This window comes from Haemaphysalis longicornis, unplaced genomic scaffold, assembly GCF_048455015.1.
Source record: "Haemaphysalis longicornis isolate Haplotype H1 unplaced genomic scaffold, Haemaphysalis longicornis Haplotype H1 scaffold_1, whole genome shotgun sequence".
NCBI classification, from domain to species: Eukaryota; Metazoa; Arthropoda; class Arachnida; order Ixodida; family Ixodidae; genus Haemaphysalis; species Haemaphysalis longicornis.
The window spans coordinates 270265358-270281995 of record NW_027526203.1 but is presented as its reverse complement, the minus strand read 5'-3'; the positions used below and the strand labels follow the sequence as shown (position 1 = coordinate 270281995).

At 46.4% G+C, this 16638-nt stretch overlaps 1 long non-coding RNA gene across 1 annotated transcript; it reads left to right on the top strand.

Moving 5' to 3' along the window:
- Positions 1-11483: 11483 nt before the first annotated feature.
- Positions 11484-14664, top strand: LOC144145736 (uncharacterized). Its single transcript, XR_013317579.1, has 4 exons — positions 11484-11972; positions 12054-12209; positions 12883-13058; positions 14268-14664. It is a non-coding gene; the product is annotated as an uncharacterized LOC144145736 (long non-coding RNA).
- The last annotated feature ends 1974 nt before the right edge of the window (positions 14665-16638 follow it).

The window sequence follows — 16638 nt, the reverse complement described above, 5'->3', positions numbered from 1 at the left end:
ATTTTTTAACTAGCGTGCGCAAGTTGCGATTTTTCAGTCTTATGACACTCTTAGGCGGGAACATCTAGACTAGGAGAAGATGGGCACAGCTGAGTGCGGTTTCCGAGCATTCATTTAATCTCGACCTGTTTGCAACTTGGCTTTCGTCATACGCTGCTGACGCATGAAAAGTCGCCGCTCCCCAACGCTAGTTAAAGATTTGGCCGACTGTACCTATTTCGAAGCGGTATATCGCGTAGTTGTCGCGGTGGCGATTTAAACCACCACGCAACGATGAGGTGAAGATGATGTTGACGATAAGCGTGAGCCACGGGGAGTGCAGACCAGGGGCGGTATTGTCGAGTTTTGCCCTTTCAAAAGTGTCCCTTTTGGCAAGCCCTGATTGGCTAAAAGCAAACAGCCGGAAGTGACGTAACGCAAGCGCGGCAAACCTACTGCCAACGATGCTGCCAACGCTCACTGCTTAACCGGAAGCACGTCACGAGGAAGGGGCGCAAAAGGGACGTTTTCAAAAGGGACAGTTACGAGAATACCGCCCCAGCTCAAGCTTCATCCGTTCTTTCTGAATGTCTCAGAAAAAAAATCAATCAACTGTCTTGTTAAAAAAATGGTGGTGGCACCAGGCCATGGGGACATGGGGGCGGCTGTCGCGTGTATGTTTAGAGGCACGGGGACCTAAAGAAAGTTATGAGTAAGCAATGTCCGTCCAAACGGACCAACTGCGAATTTGCCGCCGTAATCAGGGTGTCGAACCGGACATTTTTCGGGTTTGGTTCGGGTTCGGGTTCAAGCCTTTCGGGTTCGGTTCGCGTTCGGTTCCAGAGCACGATTCCGTTCCGGTTCGAACCGGTTCGAACCGGTTCAAACGGGTTCAAACGGGTTCGTAGAAAAAAAGCAGGCGTGTTTTTTTCTGTTAATTTTTTTGTGCTCGTTTTTTGTTTCCTTATCAAGGCGGCATAAAAACAAAGTCATAATGAATGGTTCTTCGTGCAAATATTTTGCCTTGGCCAAACTCAAGCGACCCTGCTGCACTTTTTTCAACTTTTTACTAAATGCTTGCAGAAAGTAGTCAACCAACACATCCTGTACTTAGATGAGGGGGTCGCAAAGTGCCTCATCCAAAAATTACTGCTCTCTCCTCATCAGATAACTTGGAAATTTGATTAAAATGTTTTTCTCTCCTTACCGGTCCTGGCGTTCTTCGACCGCTGAATGACATCATTACAGCGGTGTAGCGGCTATTTGCCGGCTTTCCTTAAGCTGCAGAATAGAACGCATTTCAGAGCCACTTTAAAAAGAAAGCCACAAAAGCGAAGCAGAAACGGAAGCTGCATCCGCAGCGGCGAGCAAATCACCCACTGTTGCTCTGTGCTGGCAATTGCTATAGTTCTCGCAGTGCTTCCAGATGCGCAGAAGAGCGAAAGCGTCTATCGAAAGTGATGATTTATTTATTTATTTATTTATTTATTTATTTATTTATTTATTTATTTATTTATTTATTTATTTATTTATTTATTTATTTATTTATTTATTTATTTATTTATTTATTTATTTATTTATTTATTTATTTATTTATTTATTTATTGTTGGGTTTAACGCGCCGACGCAACGCAGACCATGAGGCACGCCGTAGTAGAGGGCTCCGGAATAATTTTGACCACTTGGGGATCTTTAACGTCCGCCAAAATCTCGTACACACGGACGTTTTTGCTTTTCGCGTCCATCAGAAAAGCGGCCGCCGTGGCCGGGACTCTAACCCGCGTGTATGTGCTCAGCAGCGCAACGCCTTAGCCACTGAGCCACCGCGGCAAGTTAATCTAAAGTCTTCAATAGCTCCTTTAACTGTACAAGCTACTGCAAAACGTTTTCAATGGTAGTGTGAGGAGTATGTGGCGCCCCCGCCCCCTCTCCACATTTCGTTGGCCGCTAAGTTCGGTGGCCCTGCCAGGCTCGGTGTGAAACATTGTGCACGGCTGGCGAATAAACACCGACGAGCACAGCTGCTCGCGGTCAGTCACCGTCACCACCAGCACACTGCCGGTCGTCACTCGGGTGGAGGGTACTACGACCCTCCCACGTTCACGAATGCGGGCCAAATCGTGACAGATAGGTAAACGATTACAACAATAACTGAAGCTAAACAAAGGGTTCGTTGGGACACTTAAGGCTGCCTATTTGTATGAATGTGAAAGCATTACTCTTTATGGCCGCAAGTTTACCTTTATTAATTTTAGTTCGCTCATTTTCATGATTTAATTTTATTTTATACTTGGCTTATACCACTGCAATTTTATACACCACAGTTGTTTTCTTGAGGAAACAAAAAATATGGCAGACGATTACGGTAGTCGCTAATGCGAAATTTGAGAGCAGCGCGAACTCTAGTCTTCTCGGCGACGGCGCATAGCTGCTGTGTCTTAGGAAGTGATCGCGTCCTCAACAAATACACGACGGCATGCGGTATACCCTGTCGTTATCTCGTAAGGCGTTGCTGCCGTGGAGCATGTCTGGCGCGGTCTGGAAAGTTCGCCCTCCCCTCCCACTTTCGCCATACTTTCGTCCTCCGCTTTCCTGCTCGCTCTATCTTCGGTGGCGTCTTCGTTCTGTCGGTTACAACGAGGTCGACGCTGAGAAACTACGCGAAACCACAGGAGCGGGCGCTTAATGTTTGAGCTCTAACGCATGGCTCTTCATAGCCACCGCTGTGCCGCCCTGTGATCCACTCCCTTCGCCGACCGGTGACTGGCCGCACATCGTATCCAAATAATGCGTCCTCGCCACAGTCTTCTCGAAGGCGAACATGTACCCTCCTGGCCAGCGGGCAGCGCCCCGGTGCCTCCAGCACCTCCCCCATCGGTGCATCCTAACCAGAATCTTCTGGCAATGGGCAGCCTCCCTGCAGGCTGCCTTTTGCCTCGACCGACTAAGCAGACGACCCGTCCGTCCACAATCGTTTTTGGTACTCTTGAGTGTCGCCGTAGTGGGGCATTTTGCGTCTCTCGTCCCCCCCCATGCAGCTCGTGACGGGCCGCCCCTCGTCCCCAAATCATGCATCCTCACCAGAATGTTCTGCCTGGCAGGCAGGCAGGCAGGCGGGCAGGCGGGCAAGTAGTTTACTGGCAAACGGGTGGTCTCTTGGCGGGAGGAGATCGTACGCGCCCGCCATCTTTTTTTGGATCGATCAAATGTTATTCACGCACACACGCACGACGCACGCACACACGCACCTCTATTTTTGCACAATGCGGCAAAAAATATGCATTGTAAATAAATCGGTTGGTCTGCTAAGATTTTCATCTACCCCAAGTTTCAACGGCGGTTTAGCTTTAACACGAAATGATTAACAGTGCTAGAAGTAGAAAACAGTCCGGCGTCGGCATTAATTTCCGACTGCCAAGCGTGGCAGGTGGCATTCAGAGCAATTTCTTTCTGCTCATCTTTTATCTCCTAACAGAGTTTTTGGAAAAAAAGAACGGCTATAAAGGCTCATTGGACGGCGTGTATAGGACCGCATTGGATAGGGAACCACCGGAGATAGGAACTTGCTAATGGCCCTTCAGTGACTGATGACAGCGATTGGGCTCTAGGACAGATGATAGCCAAGTGAAGTCACAAGCAGCCGTAATGATCACTTGTAGAGAGAGAGAGAGGAAATGAAAATTAATTAAATCGAGGCAAAGCTTCACAGAGGCGTCCTCATTTGAGGGGGCCGAATCGACAGCCGTTTCTATCAAGAGCAACTGATCTTGAAGGCCGGAGCTGGCCATGGCTGTCTCCCAAATCTATATGGAAACATGGAGGTTGGGTGGACCTACGGTATACTTGTCGCAGCCGCCTACTATGTGTATGAGGTTCCCACGCTCTCCACAGAAGCGAAGAAATGGAGAGTTGTGTCCAGTCAAAGAGGTGGAGTCTGGTGGTGTGTGGGAAGGTGTATGCCCGCAGGGCGCGGAGTAATTTTTCCTGGTTAATTGGTAGCGATTTGTACTGGGAGGAATACGTTCTACTGAAGAGGCTATAGTTCTGAGTAACTTCCTGGCCTGTGACTGCAGGATGCATGCACTCGGACCGGGCTTCATCAGCGCTGGCTAAGCCGGTCAAATCTCGAGCGACGATTTTGGTGATCTTGTTTGCCGGAAATGCCAGTATGAGCTGGTGCCCATACAATCGTGACTGTCTCGTTGGTGGTCTCCTATTGATCATTGGAAGTGCTGTAAGATGCAATCTATCGTTGGCAAAGTTGGGCCACGCCTGCTAAGAGTTTGTTATGAGAGTTTTGGCGCCGCTTCCTCAGCTTGAAGGAGGCTGTGTTCGGGGGTTGAGATGCTACACCTGTGGGAGGCTGCAGAACGGTAGCACAAAGAAAGAGAAGGTATTGAAGAATGCTATCGGGCGTCTCTTGCATCAAACCAGTTGATCGTTCCTCCCTTTTTTCTTTCAGTTTAGTTTCTTTCCAACTGTCTCACGTCATATATATACACGTTTTGAAAACCCTTTGATGAAAATAAAACATGCATTAGGCAATTAGTTATTAACTTTAGTGCGATATGTTAATTTTAATATAGGAACAACATAACAGCGCAATACAGGTATAACGAAAGATTTTTTACAGCGTTCAGGTGGTCGTCACATAACTTTGCGGTTACTTTGTGCTTGACAAAATTTCGTGATTGGTCGTGAAGGAGAATGCTGCAAAATTTCCAAATGCCAAGGACCCCAATGATATCATGTGTGTTCCCAGCGTCTAATCTGCCTTAACTGACTCGCTAATTACTGTAATCCAAAATCCAAATTAATCAACACACCAGTCCAACTAATTCACATTAGCTCATTCACTCGCCTACTAATCTACCCCAGTCTACCCGCTAACCTGCATTAATCGACTTTAATCCATCCGCCTTTAAAGTTTAAGGTTGAGCAGATTCAAGATAACATGAAAATGCTATCAAATATACTTTAAAGTGGAAATTAGGATCCCCCATTTTTTATATCTCATGTTCTCTTAGAGCAGTAACCAAATGACACAACGGCGCTGTATACAAGAAGAAGTGTCGTTAATTTGGAGAAATACGAGTGTTTGTGTCTCAGTGCTGTTTGTATATAATTGCCCATTCAAACTAAAATAAGTGGAATATATGGATTTATTGTTGGTGGTGTCCCTGAAGGCCTTCACAAGCGGACAGGGATGCATGCGAATTAACAACACATTAAAAACTTTACACGATTTTAAATACCATGCAGATAGAAACCATGAAGAATATTCCATGATATGTTGCCTCGGAATATGCGTTGTAACTTAGGTTATGCTAAATGTAAAATAGAATTGGGAAAGATGGGCAGTACCTAACGCAAACCGATAGTATATACGGACAACTTTACATTAAATTGAGGGCAATAGTATGAAGAGAACATGATGGGCCTTGGGAACTGCAGACTATGCAAAATATTTCATGGTTCTGTCTGGCGAGTGGCAAAGGTAGGGTACCAAACGGAAAACTAGCAATCATATTTTTGAGGCCCCGGAACCGGTTCGGAATGGTTCCTTCGATTCGTTCCGGTTGGGGTTCAGTTCCAAAATGGCGGAAAGAATACTGTTCCGGTTGAGTTCCGGTTCCGGGCAAAAATTCGGGTTCGGTTCCGGTTTTCGGTTAGGTTCCAGTTCTGGTTCGACATCCTGGCCGTAATACTCAACCGGATAGTATCTAAAGAAAAGTGGAGAAAAAAAGCCGTTACTTTGTCGCACTGTCAAAACAAAAAAGGAACGCGCACTCCTTATACACCTTTTTGCTTTTCGAAAGGTGGATGGGATCAGTGTAATGGTAATTTGTTTGTTCAGTCAACATTTGATGTTACTGTATAGCTTTCGACCGAATTACGCAGGGACTGGAACCCCGCTTTTCCTCTGTTTTACTGCTGCTTTTGTTTACTAGCTTTCAAATACGAAATTCACTCTTCTTACAATGTGAGAATTAGCTTACGTTGTTTCCCTGCAGGCTGTTGCTTCCCCTGTGTCAAATGGTGTAACGGTGTCAATGTTAAAATTATTAGGTGATGCGTCTCTTGATTACGTGCTTAACATTGCAAACACGTCCCTCAAAATAGCTAGTGAACTCCAAGTGAAAGCTTGATAGGATCAATCAATCAATCAATCAATCAATCAATCAATCAATCAATCAATCAATCAATCAGTCAGTCAGTCAATCAGTCAATCAATCAATCAATCAATCAATCAATCAATCAATCAATCAATCGATGAAGAGCTTGATTATCACAAGTCAGAAAAAATGTTTACACATTATTTGCGCCGATAGCCAGGAGGTTAGTTTCTGGTCCAATACAAAACTACTCAAACAAATGAGTCACAGGTATCCAGCAAGGGTCGAAAACAAAGAAAACGAACAGAAAAAATTACGCCCATCTTCCCGCGAGGGAACCCTGTTGTGATGCGACGCATCGGGGGGTTCGTTTGGAGTGACGCTGGTATTGGATTGTGTCACACCACTCGCTGAAGAAACCGTCGCTTCCATCACGTCTTCAACGGAAGAATCAAGTCAAGCACGCAGTCGTCAAGCAAAGTGACGTGAAGTCGAACGAGAGCGAGCGCTGACTGAACCGCCGCAGCGCGATACCCGCTTTGTATTCACAGCGCCTCAGGGAGAGGAGACAACGGAGGAGAGTCGCGCATGCGCACACTTGCGCGACGGGAGTGGAGCGAAGCGAGCGACGCGCGCACACACAGCTGTTGTTTACGGTAATGAGACGGAGTGAGAGAGTTGCGCGCACAGCTGTCGGAGAGAAGACGGGAGGAGAGTCGCGCATGCGCAGCTGGCGTGCGGACGCCGGACTACGCCGACGCAGGAGGGACATGCCTCAGAGCAAGAGATGCGTCGCATCTAAAAGGACCAAAGGAAATAGAACTGAAGCCCACAAAGGAGTATAAAGATCCACGAGAATAACAATCCCATAATTAAAATACGTTCTGTTTAGCCAAGTGAAACATCTTGCTAGACAATTTGAAGTTCCTCGCAGTTTTCACTTGAAGTGGTATATCGTGCCACACTTTGGCACCGTAGAATTGAGTAAGCCTTTCGCCATAGACGTTATGACAGATTAGCAAGTTGAAGTTGTCATTGGATGCTTGCTTAGTGCTCCGAAGCAGAATAGAAAAACGGGCTAAGGGTGCAGGGAAGTTTTCGTTTATAATTGCGTTTACTGAAATATCGTATCATTCTTGAAATACCAAAGTTAAGGTATTATATCAGATAGTATTAGGCCCATTTCTCTAACTGTAGGAGGTCCCGCCGGCGGTTCCTCACCTTGGGACCTCCTCATGTAACCTACTACGTAATCGTGCATCATTTCATTTTTGAAATAAATTTTGAAACTTTGAAACTCTTTAACGAGCATCTAGGTTAAGCTGAGTTAGATTTTACTGAACGGTTGCTTCAAGCGCTTTCTTAATAGAAGCATTATTTTAGGCAGTACAAAAATTATGTTGAGGCTTGAGAATTCTATTTCGAAAGCTGATTTTGGTATCGAGAACAGTGTAACTAGTGGCCTCGAACGCATGGACGCCTTGTTACTTTTGACATGGCAAATCCTTACTACAACCTAAAGCACTGTACCTTGATGTTAGTTTTGGGGCCTAGAAAAATACCAAGGAACATTCGATCCTGCAGGTTGGTGTGTTTTCAACTGTAAGATAGTCAAAAATGGCTTGTCGTGGTGACCTCAGTGTCAGCAGCTCCATAGCGTTCCTCAGGGATCATTCTTTTTTGCATTCTCTTTAACTTACTTCGCAGTCCTTTTCCAGTTAGAATGGTGTGTTATGTTGAGGTAATGCCGATGGCATTGATTCGTTTCCCCATCGGATAGAAGCATTCACAAGTTTTTTGGGCGTAACAAATGTATCTCGTAGTCCCGAATGATCAGGGCACACCGTCCCATCTCCCACCCAATGTTGGGAAGCTTGCTGTTTCACGTGAGTGACCCCACATCCTTAGGTTTATAACAGCGACAGCACCCAGCCTACAGCTTACAGAACTTAAATATCCGGACGTACTTCTTCTCATCCAACACACATGGCCTCCTTATATGCAAACGTCGCTGTAAACACGGTAGAGCTACTGGCGTGCTATGCAGGCTATGCAACTACACATTCTGGATGATCGCAGACACACTGCTAATGGTTTTCCGCTGTTATGGATGGGCGGCCAGTGTTTGAGTAAAGTGGCGTACCCTTTCTGGTTTCCCGACACTACATCCGCTCTTCGCTGTGTAGCGAATGGCTCTGCGGTTACGTTTAGGATCACCAAACTATGTTGCTAATTAACCTTGTCTAATACTTTGAGGCATGATATTTTTCACTGTCACACCGTTTTAGTGAGTGAGTGTTTGTAGCAAAGGACTCGACTCACTGATTGCGAGCGTACGCAAAAACTCACTTCAGGAAAGCCATCCTTCATCCAATGGGAATGCACATGATGCTGACCAAAAGGCGAGGAAGGATGTGGAAGCCTATATATTTCGAAAAATGCCTGGCTCGTGCCTGGCTCGTGTCGCTTCTGGACGCAGGACAGGCGTTGACCAAAAGGCGAGGAAGGATGTGGAAGCCTATATATTTCGAAAAATGCCTGGCTCGTGCCTGGCTCGTGTCGCTTCTCGACGCAGGACAGGCGTTGACCAAAAGGCGAGGAAGGATGTGGAAGCCTATATAATTCGAAAAATGCCTGGCTCGTGCCTGGCTCGTGTCGCTTCTCGACGCAGGACAGGCGTATCTTGATACAAGTGATGCCTGAGAACGTGCTCCTGGACAAATGCTTTTATCGGGTTTTTTTTTCATGTTTTTTACCGTTGTCTTTCTTCAATCGCTGGCTTTATCTTTGTGTTTCTTCAATAAACATTTAGTTGTGGTTCAGCGCTTGTCCTGTGATTCCATCCTGTATTTGTCCCGTTATTTTTGCGCTGTGAAGATGCACATGATGATTTCCACAAAGGCACATCAAAGCAAAAACGCCCGTGTGTACGAGATTTCGGCGCACGTTAAAGATCCCCAGGTGGTCAAAATTAATCCGGAGCCCTCCACTACGGCGCGCCTCATCGGCTGCGCTGCGTCGGCGCGTTAAAACCCTACAATCAGTCAAAGGCACATCAAGCGCCCCAAAGGAAAAAAAAAACGCATCCCGTCGTCGGAATCGAAACTGGGTCCATGGCCTTATGAAGCCGAGGTCTACGCATTGCGCCATTCCGACGCTTTTTTTTCTTTATCGATGCGCCACTCCGACACGGTCGAAGGAGCTTGAATTTTGGACTCTGACTGAGTTTGCGTAGGGGAAGCCTTCGCGTTTTAACCATTTTTCTCTTAAGAAGACGTTTGATTTTCTTTAATTTTTTCAGTCTTAGCCGCAAGACGATCATATCATTTTTCTTCTCAAAGCTGACATCTTGAAGGAATTACGTGACCCCAGATTCATCCCACCCAATTTAATTGCGCACAGACACGGCTTTGCTCACTTCATAAAGGCCTTTTCTCGGTCCTGTCTTCCCCTAATAACCTCTCTCCTTTGGAAGTAAGTTTTGATAACATCTTTCCCCTAAATTGCCAGCTGGCACCGACCTGATTTCTCAATAATTAGCGTTAAGATCATTACCAACCCTTGATTCATATATCATAATCGGCACCTATGCTTCGAAAACTGATGAGAAGGCTGAGCGGAATCTTCTCTAAGTCCTTCGAATGATCCTTTATTATTACGTGGCCGTATTATACATCTGATTTTCCGGTGGCAACACTCGTGATAGGTTATTCTCTTCAAGAACTGAAACACAGATTTCTAACGTTGTGATCCTTTCCGACTTTCTCTCTGTAGGTAGCGCCTTAACAGCTCTAAAGTATTTTTCCCTTCTCTGCACGTTTTGCTGATTTGCCCCACATCCCTTACAAAGGAGGAGGGAGGCAAAGCGCGATTCTTTTGGAGGTTAAAAAGCCGAATTACCACTAAATTATTACTTTGAATCAAATGACTTTATGGCGTTCTTGTCTTGGGGGTGGGGTCAGTACATTACATCGCAAATTACCAATATTCTGATCTGGAGTCCGGGCGAAATGTCTGCACAGGTCATGCATACATGCAACCGCTACATAATTTGGTAAGTAGCACGCCTGCAAAAAGGTTATAATCCTTTTCTTTCTATAGAGTGCCTACCGTTCCTGTTTATGGTCACTCGTAACAGTTGTCGGGCAGTGCCTTTGGAGTCCATGCTAGATCAATTGGGACTGTTTCGCTCGTTGCACAAATTACTGCAGGGGTGAACGAACCCGATTGTCATTGCTCATTCGCACTTGTTTCTCTTCACAGCCGTTACTTCGTTTCAGCTGGTTGTTCGATAGTAGTCTGTTCCGTTGATTCATAGTCTTGAATTTCTATGTCCAATTCTGAGCATTATGACGGAAAAAGGTCAATACGGCGAGTGCAGCTAGTGTGGTTTTGTGAACTGGGGAGACTACAATTTTAGCATGTCCACGTGACTTATACGTGAACTCACGTGATGGAAAATTTGATGGCCGTCTAATGGTGATCAGCGCTATGTACGACATCTACCAGCCTCCTCAATGGCTGTAAAATGTTCTGTGGATCAGCTGTTACACCTTGTGAAATAACAAATCTTCAGAACTGGTGCAGAGGAGACCTTTGCGGCTCGTTAGGTGGAATATGTCGTACCTCTGGGGGAAAAACGTACAAAAAGAACTTAGACCGCACCTAAGCGTTTCTTAAGAGTTGTGGATGTGAAAGCATTAATGTCCAATAGAACGCCGCTTTAGGTTCGCACTCCTTTAGTTTTGCGCTGCGAGTAACGTTTCCCAGTTTTACTGCGGGATATCTGTTCTGGCGTGGACGGCCGCCTCAGGTTGCGGCCGCCAACAATTTTGGTGCTCATGGTACGGTATACAGCGTCCCGCCGAGTGGCCTGACTCAGTAGGGACTGCCACCTGCTCGTGGTCCCCCCTGGCAGCTGACTGGGCAAAGGCGGTTTCGGCTGCCTAGCTTTGGTCGGTTGCTAACGGCAGCGGTGGGTGGGAGCCAGGTCTCACCCGGGGATGCAAAACCCCAAGTGAGTGGCAGTGACTCCCTGGAACTGTATGGGCCAGTTCCAGTCCCAGAGCCGATGCTGGACGCGGAGGCAGGCCCGGACAGCCTGGGTGGCTACCGAGGTTGGCTCTGGGAACTTGGCATAAAAGCGGTGAAAAAGTTCCTATATTATGGGAACGCCGCAGTCACCCCACGCGGGCACGACTGCTCGCTGCCTACACGAAGGTTCCTGGACAACAGGATTCAGGGCCTTCAGTAGGTGCTTATGGTGGCCAATTTCTCTGGCCTTTAGTAGCGAACAGTCTAGTAGGCGCGCACTAGCTGGGACCGACGAAAGAGGGGATTAGTACGCTCCTTGGCGAAAATTCTCGTTCTTAAACCCCCGAATTCATAGACCTATCTTAAACTTAAGCAGCGAGCGTACTTCATGAAGTCCGCTCCAAGACAGCAGGCGGCTTGAACGGGTCTAAGACGACCTTCGCGTTTCATAGACGTTGGAGCGAGCTTGCTTCATCAAGTCAGGGGGCGACTTGAGCGGGGCGGCTACGGACGCGGCTGGGATCGAGAGTAACCGGGAATTATTTCGTTTAAGATGCAAATCAAGGTCATAAAACAGTCCCTTTAACTAAAAACCACCCATAGTAATTGTTAAAAATGGTCTGTTTAAGCAAATAGCAATCCCCAATCATCTACGGTCAAAGCATAAGGCGTGTTTCAGACATTAGTGAATGTGATCTGGCAACCCGGGCGCTCGCAACCGAGCCGCATCGGCGTTCTCGACAGCGTTTCGTTGGTTTCATGTTCGTTTCTTCGTATTTTTGTGCGTGCGCAGCAAAAGGATCCAAGAAATGCGCAGAAAAGTTGCACCAAGGTTCACAGAAGGTGAAAAGACTCTTCTTGTGTTGGTTTTAAAGACGCGGCGAAGCAAATTATAGCGCAAGGACGACGTATCTTCCGTTGCAGCGAAAGCTTCCCAGTGGCGAGATGTTGCTACGGAATTTTAACTCCGTCTTTGGTGTCACAAAACGCGACGCGGCAGGACTGAACAATGCTGGAACAACATGAAGCAGAAGTGGAACGAGGAATGGTTCCGCGGAAAGCGAGAGGAATTGAAGGCCGGTAAGTAACACGTTCGCAATTTCGTTGAAAGACCCTAGCATTGCGCTACCGATAGATGTTACTGCCGTCGCGCCTTACGTTCGAAAGCTGCTTCTTTCACGCGTCCTGCTGTGATTTTTTTCCTGTGTTAAAAGAACTTTGCCGGTTCTTAAGGGCCGCGGATGTTATGTCATCCCTGTTTCGTTCTTGGATATAATAATAATCCGTTTCAACGTAGCCGAATTTTGAATCTCAAGCCTTTCAAAATAAAAAACCTCCCCTCAACAAGGATATACAAAATTTAGTAACCGAACCTGTAGTGTGCATCATGTGCACAAAGGAAATGTGTGCCAGCCAGATTCAGCTTCTGAACCCTGACAAATAATCTGTCCACATCCAGGTACTGAGAGCTTATCGGCAGTACTGTGAAACCCCAGCATACTGCAGTACGTGGAGGCCTGCCCTAGCTATAGCACAGCAGCCTTTAAGTGAAGCTTTCATTATCGCATTTCAACTACTGTCTACTATAGTTTGAAAGAGAAGTCAAAATGTGACCACAGAAGCACAGGTATATGTGTCTGTGCGTGTGACTATTTTCACTGGAATGCTGCTGTTAGAGCCATTTCAGTGCTCACATTCACTCCAGCCTTTTTTTTTTTTTTTTACTGACGTTGTGTTACGCATTGCTTTCTAGGGGGAGGACCACTACCTCGACCCATGTCGCCGACCATGGAGATGGTTGGCATACGGCCTGAAAACAAGAATTACTTGGTCGGAACGCGCCACCTGCTGCCTGTGCAGAGTCGACTGGTCCTACAGTTGGTGCAGGCAATGGTGGACAGCACCAGGGACACCGTGTTTATGCCACAGGTGGGTACAAATTTTCCATCTTTAGGGAAAAAAACTGTCCAACATCTCTGAGCTGCAGTGCAGTGAGGGCTCGTGGTTGAATTAATTAGCTTTGGTTTCTAAACAGGGGCCTAATCACGTGTGAATCCATTTTGCCGCAGAAGAAAGAAAAAGCAGTGGCCATCCGCATTTTTTAGCATGCAGGTTTAATGCAGGCTGCTGCAGCCTGTTTTCTGGTTGAGGCTGAAAAATGAAAGGTCAGCTCATGTTAAAGGGGCCGTGAAGACAAAATTAAAGTTTGGTTGACTGGAAAGATTGCCTCGTTAGAATAACACTGCACATATTTTAACACAGACTTGACTCAAATAAATGAAATAATGAGGAAAACAGATAATGGGTTTGCAATACCCTAGCTACTTTTCCGCACTGAACTGACGACGTATTATTGGCAGCTCGCTGCAATTCGCTGAGGCCGACAAAATCCGATGCAAAGTACAAAGCTTGTAGAACAAGATCTCTGCATTTACATTTAGTGCACGTGCTTTTTATAGCAGTAGCAAGTGTTGGGTAAACAGTAGAAGTTACAAGTGAATACATAAACATAAAAGAAAGGTGTATTTTGTCTTAATGGCCCCTTTGAGGACCCCCAGGTGGTCTAAATTCTTAGCTATCCACTACGGTGCGTCTCGTAATCACCTCAGTTGCACTTCGGTGTAACGATGGAGTGACGTGTCCTGCACACCAGCCTCACGTGTGGCATACTGCTCTCTAATAGACGTTGCACACACACAAGGACGCAGTGTTGAAAACCCAAACACTGCTTTACTTTAATTTTTTTGTCTTTTGGTGCGAATTACTTGGACAAGCAGGCTGGCGACACGTCACGCCGCGGCTACCCCACAAACATAGTTCTCCGCAGCTACAGTGCGCACCTTTTTTACTTGCATGCCATCACATTTACCTGTCACATGGCATGCTCTAAGCTAACTCTAAGTTTTGCCCCAGGCCATGTGCTGAAAAAACGGAGTGGTAACTCACATGGCCCCTTTAATTCCCCGTACATACTCAAATGGCTGTGTAAAGAGTAAGGCAGCCAATTTGTGTATCGTGGAATAGGCAGTGGCGTCACCTTTGCCTTGAAAGGAAGATCACCTCCACCTACCCTTCCGTGCACTCACATATCGCATAAGATTTCACATTCAACAGATATAGTTTGCTTGTTCATTTCAGATGACTCATCCAAGCCAGACTCATCTCCAGGGGAAACATGGGCTGTGACAGCGCAAGACGACAGTCTACCACGAGAGTCTCTTTGGGAGCCAAGTCTGGTGGCGGCAGCTATAGCTTCCGCAGCCGGCAGTTGCAGCGGCAGTGATGCAGCAGCGCCCGCTACGGAGGCCGCAGGGCATCCAAACGGTCATATGGCTCTCCTCGAGTGAAAGCTCTGGGCTGACGATAACACGAGGGTGGAGCTCCTGCAGGAGGAGCACAACCTGCACCTTCTGCTGATAAGGAGGTGCACCTGAGAAAATACAGCTAGAGGACCAGCTGATAAACCAGCAAAAAGAGCTTGAGTTAGAGCTCCTGAGTATAAAATTAAGCGTGAGAGAACTTTGCTCGCCCAGGCTTTGGAGTGAGAATTCGACAGGAGCCCGTGTAGTCGGGATGAAGGGAGAGAGAATTCTATCGTATTGTGAGCAGGAGGATGTTGTCAGGGCCTTGTCCTTTCTGGAGTGGTGCTTCTTGTTGGACTGTGTTGGACACCAGCCGAAGAACTTTTAAAAACCAAAATAAACGACATTTTGGATTTTCTAGAGTTTTGTTGTCCATAGGCAAACCAAAACGTGTTTGTCTTTGAAAGGTTTGGATCTCTTGTTTTGCCAGTGTTTTTTAAATTTTTATGGCCGAGGCTTTGCAACAGAAATAATAAAAGTATGTGTAAGCTCTGTGATTTCAGTCTGCTGCCTTTATTTGACAAATGTGGCTATTAGAGCTTTTAGGAGTACTTGAACAAAACCAAATGCCTTCGTACAGGCATTTTGTTACTGGTCTGGTATTTTTTTTTGCACACTCTAGTAGCAGCTTTTTTGCACTAAGGGCAACAAGAATGGCGAGCAATTTAGAATAAAATACAGAAATACTTAGCGGACAGGGAACTACTTGCTTGATTCGAATTGAAACGTGGATGTTCATGTAGGTGCGTTGCAGTGATGTTTGCTGCTTGAGCAACATCAGCGTTTTGTGAATATGTGCCTCCCCAGCTCACAGTATTGAATCTACGTAGGAGTCGCTGCCCAAGTTCAGTCATCAATATCCACTTGTATCATGCATCAAGCTAACAAACCCCACAAGAAGGCTATAGCAGGATAATGCAATTCACAAGAAAATAACGGTTTGAGGAACATGTGAAAATCACACGATATCAGTGATGGAGTTTGCGGCCAGCCAACCCGGTTGTTGCAAAAACATTTATTTAAGCCGATTAAAATCAAGTAAATGTGGGTGGCCTCTTTAGTTCAGCAAGCCAAGAACAATCACTGCTGTTCTAGCCCGAAGATGAAGCGTTCCCCAGTCTTTACGTGACAGCTATCCAGGCGGCAAAAGAAAAAAAAAGAGTGACACCGAAGCATTCCCCACAATTTCTTTTCGGCTTGCTTAAAAAGTAGCACTTCAGTGCGGTCTCCACATAACTGTGTGTAACATCAGGCTATTCGTTATAATTGTTCAAGAAATTACCACCCGTTTATCTCAGCGAGCACGTCGTAACTGGTAAGTGTGGGTTGGCGTCCCCAGATGACGGAGTGGAGACTATAGCCAGCAACTCGCACTGCCCGTGTCGTCACTGGGACTGGACTAGTGCTGTAGCACACGGTCGACAAAAGCCATTTTCAATAAACATGACTGTGTAATTGTATTGGGCCCTAGGTTCCATTGGATTGTGCTGCCTGAATGCTAGCATGCAGTTAACACGCCAACTACGCTGTTTGGTTACCTCACAAATGACCTTACTGATTACACTGTAGAGTAAAAAAAATTGGAGCTGCAATAACTCTTTGTGCATGTGAGACCACTTTTGGGGCCAGAAGAACTGGGTGTAACTGAAGGCCAGTCCTTTAATGCAAAACAAAGATGTATGCTGTATACATGGTCCCTCTCAAGGAGAAACTTGCGCACTATAACCTGCACAACATTCCCTTTTCGCTGGATTTACTGTGTAGACCAAAAACACTGTTAACAATCACACAATGTTGCAACAAAGAGAAAAAACAACACCAGGAAATGTTCAAACTAACCACGTGAAGCCACTTTCGGGAGGGATGCGACAAGGTATACTCGGTGACAAGTTCAAGGGATACCGAAGCGCAAAAGCAAGTTGGCTGATATCAGTCATCAGAGGGCCGTGAATGGCAATAATACTATTTGCAGCACTACCTCGACGCGACCGGGAAGTGCACCAGCCGCTCAAACAGTGGCTTTTTTCCGATCAGCTCCGTCACCCTCTTTACGGTGTGGCACACAGTAGGTTTCACCAGTCTCCCCGTAGCTGCTTGAAAGGAGCCTGCGCCGTAAAAACTGGCGAAAACGGAGGGTCAGCATCAGT